At 44.4% G+C, this 8,317-nt stretch overlaps 1 pseudogene; it reads left to right on the plus strand.

Annotated features, from left to right (window-relative positions):
* The first annotated feature begins 2,033 nt into the window (after positions 1 to 2,033).
* LOC109692811 (methionine aminopeptidase 2-like) lies at positions 2,034 to 8,028 on the plus strand (annotated as a pseudogene).
* Positions 8,029 to 8,317: the final 289 nt, after the last annotated feature.

The raw sequence follows: 8,317 nt of genomic DNA on the forward strand, positions 1-8,317 counted from the left end.
AGACCCTGTCCCTTACTTATTAATTTTTTTCTTGGCGGTACTGGGGTTTGAACTCGGTACCGTACTCGCGAGGCAGGTGCTCTACCATTTTACCATTTGAGCCACACCTCCAGCCTAAGACCCTATCTCAAAAAAAAAAAAAAAAAAAAAAAGAAGTATGGATCCGTTGTGAGGCTTTGGGCATCCGGCAGGGCTCCAGGGACTCTGCAGGTAGGGCTGTCGAGGAGCTTTGGCAGGAATTGGTTTCCCATGTGAGGGTCCAGGCTTTGGTCTGTAGGCGTGGCTTAGCGTGGGCTCAGCTTCTAAAGGTGGCAAGCCCGCCTTTAGAGACACCTGCAGACTCCACCTAGGTTTGGGGCAGGAAATGGACACAGTCCCCACTTAAAAACTGGAAATGAGTTTAAGAGATAAACCCATTGCTCTGTTCACAGTAAAGGGCACAAAAGCTTAAATGTCCACACCGTGAGGCCTGGCCAGAGAACTCAGAACTCCTGGGGGCTGGAAAAGGGGCTGCAAAGTGTAGCCCTGGCTTTGGATATCTGGAGACCTAGTTTCCTATCCCTGTTCAGACTTTTTTTTTTTTCCTTTGTTGCTTTAGTTACTTTACAGGTAGGGTCTTGCTTTTTACCAGTGACAGATTGCAGACTGCCATCCTCCATTATAGCTGGGATTATAGGTGTTCAACAGCATGCTCAGCTTGTTGATTGAGATGGGTCTCAATAACTTTTTGCCTAGGGTTGACCTGGAACTGTGATTCTCCCAATCTCCACCTCCCAAGGAGATGAGATTACAGGTATGAGCCATCGGCCCTCCTCACTTCACTTCTGTAGGCCTCAATTTCTCATCTGTGAAGTGGGGATCATAATAATCTCTATCACCTCACAGGTTTGTGTAGGGATTGAATCAATGTGCAAATGCATGTTAAACTGTGAGTCTATGCTATCACTATAAACATTTTTTCTTTCTTTTGGTGGAACTGGGGTTTGAATTCAGGGCCTCATCCTTACTAGCCAGGTGCTCTACCACTTGAGTCACTCTGCCAGCCCTTTTTTTTGTGTTAGGTTTTTCAAGATAAGGTCTTGCAAACTGTTTGCCGGGGGCTGGTTTTGAACCATGATCCTCTTGATCTTTGCTTCCTGAGTACAGGCGTGAGCTAACACCTGGCTTTTTCTTTTTTTTAAGACAGGGTCTTACTATGTGGCCCAGGCTAGCCTAGAACTCTCAATCCTTGTGTCTCAGTCTCCCAAATGCTTGAATTATAGGCCTGCACCACCAGACCCTGCTTATAATCACTTTCAGTTATTGAATACTGAGTATTGGGCAGCCTAGCACTGAGCATTTTCCATGTGTTATCTCATCTTTACAATAACACGGTGGAGTGGCAACTAAGGACACCTCCGTTAGACAGAAGGGAGATTTGAATTTACAAGGTCTAGTTGGCCTAAATCACACATTTATCACTGGAGCAGACCTGGGATTCAAATCCAGGCCTGTTTGAACCACTCTGCTGCACAGCTGCCAAATATGGTAAGAAAGCATGGTTTTATCAGAAAAATCCACCACAATGCACTTCAACCAGCCTCACATCTTCCCCATGTCCCCGTCCTCCGTTCCTAGCTGGGGTGTGATGGCCAATAAGTATGGCCACATCAGTGTGTAGACTCTGCACCTCAGAGTAGAGCCCACCGCAGAAGATCCTGTCAAGGAAAGCTGGCGGAGTGGCCCAAGCGGTAGTGTACCTGCCTAGTAAACATGAGACCTCACATTCAACCCCCTGTACTGCCCAAAACAAAACAACCGAAGATCCCATCAAGGAAAAAATAATCTCAGAAGAAAACAGGTCTGTACACAAATGGTCTATGGCAAATTTATATCCACAAATAACCAGATAGGAACCGGGCAACCATGGCTCACGCCTGTAATCCTAGCTACTTGGGAGGCTGAGATCCAGAGGATTGTGGTTTGGAGGCTAGCCCCGGCAAATAGTTCAAGAGACTCCATCTCCAAAATAACCAGAGCATGTTTGCGGGTACATGGATGGATTGGAGGACATCATGTTAAGTGAAGTAAGCCAGTTCAGAAAACAAAGTCTGTGTGATTTCTCTCATATTTGGGAGATAGAGCCAAAAAGATAAACGTATACACCAAACCAACCTTCTCATATACACATATATCCAGAACATGTTTGTAACAGTGGAACCACTCTGTGGCACTGGGAGGAGGAGGGAAAGGAAGAGAGTGCTAGAGAGTCAACAGTAATGGAACACATAACGTGTGTAGGTAGAGGAGATAACAATGGTGTTTTGAAAGCTGTTGAATGGTAGGGAGAGGTGGGAGGGAAGGAGTAAGGGAGAGTAACGGGATTGACCAAAATACAGTACACTCACAGCTGAGATACCTCAAGAAACCCCTTTGAACACTGACTTTGGAATTAAAAATGAAAGACAGGACTGTAAAAGAGGTCCTGGGAGGAAGTAAGGACTTGTAGGAGGAGGGAAGGAGAATGGCGAAATTGAAGGAGCGTGAATATGGTGCATGTACTTCATATACACATATGAAATAAAACAATGAAACCTTTCACGATTGTTTCAGGTGGAGCAGGGACATGGGTGAGGGAGAGAGATGGTGGGATCGAACCTAACCAAGGTACAATGTAAACATATTCAGAAATGTCACCATGAATCCCTCCCCCACAACTAATGTGTGCTAATCAAAATTTAAATAAATAACCAGAGCAAAATGGACTGAAGGTATAGCTTAAGGATTAGAGCACCTGCTTTGCAAGCATGAAATCGAGTTCAAGCCTCAGTCCCACCAAAAAAAAGTGAGTAATATAGATGGATAAATTTGATAAAAGTATATTTTATTCATGTCATAAATGTCATAATGAAGCCAGGCCCTGGTGGCTCACACCTGTAATCTTAGCCACTCGGGAGGCACAGATCAGGAGGATTGAGGTTTGAAGCCAGCCCGGACAAATAGTTTGCAACACCCTATCTTTTGTTTTTTTTTTAATTTTTATTTTTTATTATTCATATGTGCATACAATGCTTGGGTCATTTCTCCCCCCTGCCCCCACCCCCTCTCTTACCACCCACTCCGCCCCCTCCCTCTCCCTGCAACACCCTATCTTGAAAAAAAAAAAAAACTCATCACAAAAAAGGGCTGGTGGAGTGGCTCAAGGTGTAGGCCCTGAGTTCAAACCCCAGTACCTAAAAAAAAAAAAAATCACAATGAAACACCTTTGTGCAATTAATTTATGCTAATTAAAAGTAAATATTAAAAAAAAGGAAGGAAGACAGGAGAAGGAGGAAGGGAAGAAAAGGAAAGAATGAAAAGGAAGGGAAGAAAGGCGAGTATACCATTGTACAAATGCATTGCTACTTCAAAAGTCTAACTTTGGTTAAAGATTTTAAGATGGCTGAGAAGTTGGGAGTAAGCCCTTGTGATCAAATGAGAATCACATCCTACTTGACCTCTGCAAGCTTAACTCACATGGTAGAAAAGGGAGAAGCAAGGTCAGGCAGGAGGCAAGAGAGGAAGAGAAACTCCTTTCCCAGAACCAAAGCCCAAAGCCGGATCCAAATCCTTAAAAGTCCCTCCACGTACTGCCCTGCTTAAAAGAGGTTTAGTGAGGCCCAAACTTGATGAGAAAGGACTCCTCCCCAGGGGACTGTTCTCTGTGGACAGAAGGGGAGCGGGGAGGAGAGGAGGAGGGCGGAGGAGAGGAGCTCTAGGCAGGGGGCTAGCAGAGAAAAAAGAAAGATGTACAGCCAGAGAACTAGTAATGCGTGTATGTGTGTGTGCATATGTGTAGGGGCATTGTATGTGTGTGTCTTTATCCACGATCACACTCACAAGTAGTGCCAGTCATCTGTGCCCCTGCCAGCTACCCCAGGAACATGTAGCTGGAGGAATGCTCTCCTCCCCCACTTGGTCAGCTGACACCTCTCTGCTGTGGCTCAGAAACTGGCCTCCCACACACACAAGCACAGGCCTAGCTTCCCACCAAACCCTAGGCAGAGCTCTCAGAGGAAACTGGTTCACTCCCAAGGAATAGGAGGGACAAAGGGCAAAGGAAAGAAATAGGGGAGCTGCCCAGCCCACCAAGGGCCCTATAGGTGTAAGCTCTTAGACCAAGCATCTGAGGTCCCTCTGTGCCTGCTCCAGTACAAGGAGCAGTGATTCCAATACTCCTGCCCCCTGTGCCAGCTGACAGCAGTAATAATGAAAGTTAACAAGCCTGAGCGTTTAACCTAAGTGTTCTTTTTCTTTCTTTTTGCGGTACTGGGGCTTGAACTCAGGGCCTGCACCTTGAGCCACTCCACCAGCCCTTTTTTGTGAGGGATTTTTTCAAGGTAGGGTTTCAAGAACTGTTTGCTTGGGGTTGGCTTAGAACCACAATCCTCCTGGTCTCTGCCTCCTGAGTAGCTAGGATTACAGGCGTGAGCCACTGGAGCCATAAATGCTTTTCTGAGCATCATCCCATTTAACTGGACACAATCCTAGGAAGCATCTCCTAATACTGCGCTCCTTAGGCAGATGAGGAAACTGAAGCTAGAGTCATGAACTAATAAGCCCAGGCACTCCGGCACCACAACTCACTGGAACTCTGTACTATACCAGGAGACATTTGGATGTAAGTGGAGATAGGAGGCTTTCAAAGTCTCACATAGCGAGATGTGAACCAAACCAGGTACTTGACTTATGTCATCTTTTAATCTTCATTGTGGCCATGTGAGGCAGGTGCCATCACATTTTGCAGAAGGAAAAAAAGAAAAAAGAAAAAACCCAAGGCTCAGAACAGGAAAGTGATTTGTTCAAGCTCACATAGCTAATAAATGGCAACGCCTAGATACAAACCAGGTTATTTCTGATTAACCTTCACCCATTCTTCTGCCACCTAGTTAGAATTGCTCTTAGAATGTTAGAGAATTCAAATGGCAAGTTTGTAAAATTTAGAAGAAAGGAATTTTAGCATCCTAAAATCCTGACTTTTAGGACACAGACCTGTCACCAGGTCCAATTCCCTAAACCTCAACCCAAGCAAGAAGTCCCTTTATACTGTCCCTGACAGCTGGAGGCTTAGCTCAAGTGATAGAGTCCCTGCCTAGCAAGCACAAGGTCCTGAGTTCAAATATATACCATGTCCCTGACAGCTGCCCTTCTAACCTCTTGGATGGCTCCAGCAACAGGAAGTTCACCTTTCCAAAAAATAAGACATTCCCACCCTAAGGAAGGGAATTCATTTATTGCCATAAATCCAGCACCTAATTCTATGAGCTGTTGGGGGGTTTTTTGGGGGGGGGCAGTACTAGGATTTGAACTCAGGGACTCACTCTTGCTAGGCAAGTGCTCTATCACTTGTGCCACTCTGCCAGGTCTGTTTTGGGTTTGTTTTTTTCTTTTGAGATAGGATCTCACAAACTGTTTGCTTAGGTTGGCTTCGAACCTGGATGCTCCTGATCTCTGTCTCCTGAGTAGCTAGGATTACAGGCATGAGCTACTGGCACCTGTTAAATGAATTGTTAAATGAATGAACAAGTGATTGAGTAACTTTGAAGGAGGGTGATAAGTACCTAGGCCCCTGAAAGTTAAGTAAAGAGATGATCATCTAAGCTGCAGTCCCAACAAGGGCAAAAGCTGGAGAAGGGCAGGGCTCAGTGAGTGCCCTCTGTTAAGGCAGGAACTATATTGCCCACCATTAAAGCTTCAGCACAGGTACTGGGCTTGGTGGTACACACCTGTAATTTCAGCACTTGGGAGCTGGAAGCAGAAGTGTCATGAAAGACAAGTATTGGAAGAGAAAGAAAGAGATGATGGCAATGAAGATGGAGATGGTGATGGGAGCAACTGGAAAACTGGAAAGAAGTTCAAACCCCAGTACTGCCAGAGAGAGAGAGAAGGAGGAGGAGGAGGAGGAGGAAAGAAGAAGAGGAAGAAGAAGGAGAAGGAGAAGAAGGAGAAGGAGAAGAAGGAAGAAGAAGAAGAAGAAGAAAGAAGAAGAAGAAGAAGAAGAAGAAGAAGAAGAAGAAGAAGAAGAAGAAGAAGAAGAAGAAGAAGAAGAAGAAGAAGGGGAGGAGGAGGAGGAGGAGGAGGAGGAGGAGGAGGAGGAGGAAGAGAAGAGAGGGGAGGGGAGGGGAGGGGAGGGGAGGGGAGGGAAGGAGAACAAAAATTCAAACAGTTCCAATATGTGACCTATATCTTACTTACAAAGGGCAGAGTATTACTACCCACCCACACAAGATGGGAAACACCTGCTAGGAGAACCACAAGGGAAGAAATGAAAGCCTTGGATAGGCTAGTGAAGGATTTGGAATGATTTTCAAGAAGCTGCAGAAGCACAAGAAGTTAGAAAATGTGTAATGACCTGGATTGAGCCTGGGATGACAATGGAAGAAATCTGTGACAAGTTGGAAGACTGTTCTCAAAAGCTCAAAAAAGAGAGTGGGTTCCATTTCCTACTGGTGTCCTCTCAATAACTGTGCTGCCCAGCTAGGAGCCAGTGGCTCACGTCTATAATCCTAGCTACTTATGAGGTGGGGATCGGGAAGATCACTGAGAACAGCCTGGGCAAATAGTTCATAAGACCCCATCTCCAAACTAACCAGAGCAAAATGGACTGGAGGCATGGCTCAAGCCCTAGAGTGCCTTCTTTGCAACATGAAGCCCTAAGTTCAAACCCCAGGCCCACAAAAATAAAAATTGTGCTGCCTATTGTGCTGATGACACAACAAAATTACAGCATGATGACATCTGTAAAGTTGACCATGGAACACATACAAGTGGTAGGATTATTGACTGTGCTTTTAATGTCACTTTTCATCTAAAAATATGATACATTACTAAAAGCTATAAAGGATGACTGACCGAGTGGCTTAAGTGGGAAAGCACCTGCCTAGAAAGCATGAAGCCCTGAGCTCAAACCCCAGTCTGCCAAAAAGAAAAAAGAAAAAAAAAGCTGTAAAAGATGCCACTAATACTGGAATAAAGTGTGCTGAAATTGATGTTCGACTATGTGATAATGGTGAAGCCATTCAATATTTTTTTTTTTTTGGTGGGTCTGGGGTTTGAATTCAGAGTGTCGCACTTACAAAGCAGGTGTTCTACCATTTGAGCCACACCTCCAGACCATTTTGCTCTGTTTATTTTTGGAGATGGAGTATCAAGAACTATTTGCCCAGGCAAGCCGGCCTTGAACTTTGATCCTCCCAATCAAAGTACTCCTCCAAAGTAGCTGGGATTATAGGTGTGAGTCACAGGTGCCAGCTGCCATCCAAAATCTATAAATCCTAATGACGTAGAATTAGATGGGAAAATATATCAAGGGAAGCCAATCTGTAACGTAAACACACCTTCAACTGGGGCACAGAGAATATCAGTTGGGAAGGGCTGGTGGAGTGGCTCAAGTAGTAAAGCACCTGCCTAGCAAGTTCAAGGCCCTGATTTCAAACCCCAGTACCAAAAAAAAAGAAGAAGGAAAAGAAAAAGAATACATGCTGGGAAAAGTGCCCATTGTGAAAATCAGGGAAGCAAGAATGGAGGGAGAAGTGTCTGCCATTGGAACCTTTGGTAGTGCAAGGAAAGGTGTTGTTCCGGATGAAAGGGAGTGTTCCCTCTACATGAAAATTTTTGATGTCGTACATGGTCCAGTAAAGCTTCCAAGAACAAAACACTTGTTAAATGTCACCAATGAAAATGTTGGCACCCTTGCCTTCTGCCACAGATGGCTGGATCATGGGGAAAGTAAATATTCCATGTCTCTGTAGAATCTGTGACTTGAGCATTGAAAAGCCATATTATATTCACTTTGGGTTTTTCTGTTTTGTTTTGTTTTGCTTGGTGGAACTGGGGTTTGAACTGAGGGCCTTAAGCTTTCCAAGCAGGTGCTCTATGACTTGAGCCACTCCGCCAGCCTCAAATCTACCTATCTGTAACATTAATGAATCACACACAGTGCAGCTTGATAATACCAAACAGTTGCATCCAACTTGTAAAGATGCTGTCAGCAGAAGGGCTGACTATTAAACTTAGTCCAAAGTTACTTCAACATCTTTATTTTCTAAGCTTTGTTAGAATACATTATATATATACCAGAATTAATTTACAGCATGTCTGTTTAACAGTGGACTTGCATAATACTTTTATCGATGTTTAATGGAATTTGATCAAAGGCAAATAGTCTAGCATAATTAACCAAGGGAAAAAAGCACTCAGGACTCAAATGTTAACTGTGTCCTCCCTGCTTAGGAATGATTTATACATTTTGCTTTGAACACCTAAGAGAAATTTCTTTGGTTATTTATACTGCCATATT

The sequence above is a fragment of the Castor canadensis genome, chromosome 5, assembly GCF_047511655.1.
Source record: "Castor canadensis chromosome 5, mCasCan1.hap1v2, whole genome shotgun sequence".
Lineage (NCBI taxonomy): Eukaryota > Metazoa > Chordata > Mammalia > Rodentia > Castoridae > Castor > Castor canadensis.